Source organism: Myotis davidii, unplaced genomic scaffold, assembly GCF_000327345.1.
Source record: "Myotis davidii unplaced genomic scaffold, ASM32734v1 scaffold738, whole genome shotgun sequence".
Taxonomy (NCBI): domain Eukaryota; kingdom Metazoa; phylum Chordata; class Mammalia; order Chiroptera; family Vespertilionidae; genus Myotis; species Myotis davidii.
This window is the reverse complement of record NW_006289824.1, coordinates 1,219,263-1,222,053: the sequence shown is the minus strand read 5'-3', so window position 1 is coordinate 1,222,053 and position 2,791 is coordinate 1,219,263.

The window sequence follows — 2,791 nt, the reverse complement described above, 5'->3', positions numbered from 1 at the left end:
TGAAGCTCCCAACTGCTCCTTTTTTTCTTTTTCTTTTTTTATTCTGGGCCAGCTTTAGCTTGAGGCTTGGCTCCAGCTCTTAGGCCTCCTCGGCTGAAAGTAGGTTTCTGCCCTTTGCATACAATGTTGCGAATCTGCTGGCTGAAGTCCGTGGTATTTGTTAAAATGTTTCTGAAACTGCAGGCTCAGAGGCCTGCAGCCGCAGGCCAGTAACGTTGGTATCCTCCGTCACTGAGGCAAGCAAGCCTCATGTTAGTTTCAAGCTGCCAGGCTGCTGGCCACCATCTTGGCTGTCAGTTAATTTGCATATCTTGCTGATTAGCCAATGGGAAGGGTAGCGGTCGTATGCCAATTACCATGTTTCTCTTTTATTAGTGTAGATTACCATACAGGCAACTAAATCTGAATTTCTCCAAAACAATATTTCAGAAATATTCCACAGTCTAATGAATGTAATCATATTACTACTGTGATAGAACTATATATAGATGATGCATACACACACACACACACACACACACACACACACACACACGGCTAAAATTTCATCAATTTCCTATCCTAGGTTCATTATCTACAACTTGCCTAATGCAATCTTTCTAGACATCATAAACCTCAAAAAAATAGATGAAGATGAAGAAGAAACAGAAGATGGTGGCTAATGGAAAATCATCATTTTTGGATTCACCTGTACAAGATCTTCTGGATGAAAGTTATCTTTCCATAGAAACTTACTGTCTGTGGTCCCGTAAGAAGGGGCGATTATTTCAGTGCTCTTGGTTTTGAGAAGTACCTTTCTTCACATCTCTTTGGTCACCCACTTATCGTAGGTGTTTTAGCCTACCCATCACATTTGGTAATATTATAAAGAGCTTTTTTATTTTAATAGTGTTGGGGTTTAGGACATGCTACTCTAAAAGATGGCATCATTGATGCAGGCAGTCTATAGATCCAGGGACTCACAAATCAGCAACCCACTATGAGTTCTTTTTTTTTCCCTATCCTCACCAGAGGATATGTTTTTCATTGATTCCAGAGAGAGAGGAAGGGAGAGGGAGAAAGCAAGAAACATCGATGTGAAAGAGAAACATCAATGGGCTGCCTCCCACATGCTCCCAGACCTGGGATCAAACCACAACCTGGTTATATGCTCTGACCGGGAATCAAACCAGCCACACTTCAGTGCATTGGATGACACTCCAACCACTGAGCATACTGGCCAGGGGCACTGTGGGTTCTTGACTTTGCACAAAAAATAATAGAAATGCAAGCTAGCATAGAGTTATGGTGAAAGAAAGTTTATTAATGACACGGTGAGACAGAGAGTGGCTGTGGGGTTTACATTTTCTATTGAGGCTTGATTAATGGAGGGGTAGAGCATTCAATAAGGGGGAGGAATACTCAACATTTTTTTCAGGAAAGAGGTGAAAACTTCTTAAAAGAGCCCCAGTAAACCATTTTATGTCCTTATATGGGCATTCAGTTTACAATTATGGTGGCATGGGGTATGCCATTTAGAATGCTAATGTATTACAGAGTACAACGAAGCTAGGGGTCAACATAAGGTGAAATTAGACTCTGTGTTGGATCGGCTGGGTTTCTGCTACTTCTAAGTCATAAATCCGTTGGGGGTTGATTTTACTCTCTCCTTGATGGTCCTTATAGCCCTATTGTTTACAGCTGTTTTGCCACAGACTGCATCTCACCTTGGCACACTGAGCATCTTAAGCCAAAAGAGTTTGAGAAAATGGCAGAAGCAGGCCACTGAGAACTCCCCCACCTCACCCTTTGTCCCTGAAACAGGTCCTAAACCTTCATATGTGCAGAGGAAAGAGGCAACCCTACCTCCTAAGGCAAAGGAGTGCTGAGAAGAATCCTGACAGGCCTTGCTAAATTTCCCCCAGTTTGCTACAATTACCTCATGTCCTTAGCCTATCATATTTCTCCACAGCTGCTTGCTCTTCACCAAACCTAGCATATAAAACACTCAGGTCTAAATCTAGTTTCGGGTCTTAATTTTCTTATAAAAGCTCCCATGTCACTTAAAACTTTTATTTGTCTTTGCCAGTTTAATTTTTAGACCCAGTCAGGGGCCCTAAGCAGATTGAGAAAAACTTTTCTCCCCTCTATATATGTACCTCACTTCCATGGAGAGGATATACTGAAGGGAAATGTATAGGAAAATGTTCTGGGCTGGGCATCAACCAATCTGTGCAAAGCAAAAGGATTAGACAAAGTAAAGGCTAAGGTTTCTTACAGACCTAATATTCTGATTCATTTTCTTAGATTTGTATTTTAACAACTTATTAAACACATTCTATCTCCTTTTAAAGTTAGTTTTCCCATCCTTTAGGACAAGACTTTCACCTGAATGTTCCGCTCTTCAGTTAGCAATGCCACACCTGCATTACTCCTTTGTTTTCAATGTGTCTCCAGTTCAGCCCCACTTTATAAAAGGCAATGGTGCAGTATATTAACCGAACAATACATGGAGATTCAAAAAGCCTAATATTGATGGAGATGATTTAATAAGTTGGGAGATGGGGATTTGCTACCTAACAAAAGGTTTTTTTCAAATCATTTAATAAGGCTGGATATTCAGGAAATTTTCCATCCATTGATACCTAAGTTGAACTCACAAAGTGTGTTTCCTCCAAACATGAATTTGTTTATGTAAATGAATATTCTGTATGCAAAATGCAGGCAGAAATTTCCATTTAGGCATGAAATTACCTTTTTTATGTGCATAGGAAAATTTGTGAGCACAGACATGGGATCTAAAGTTTGAACA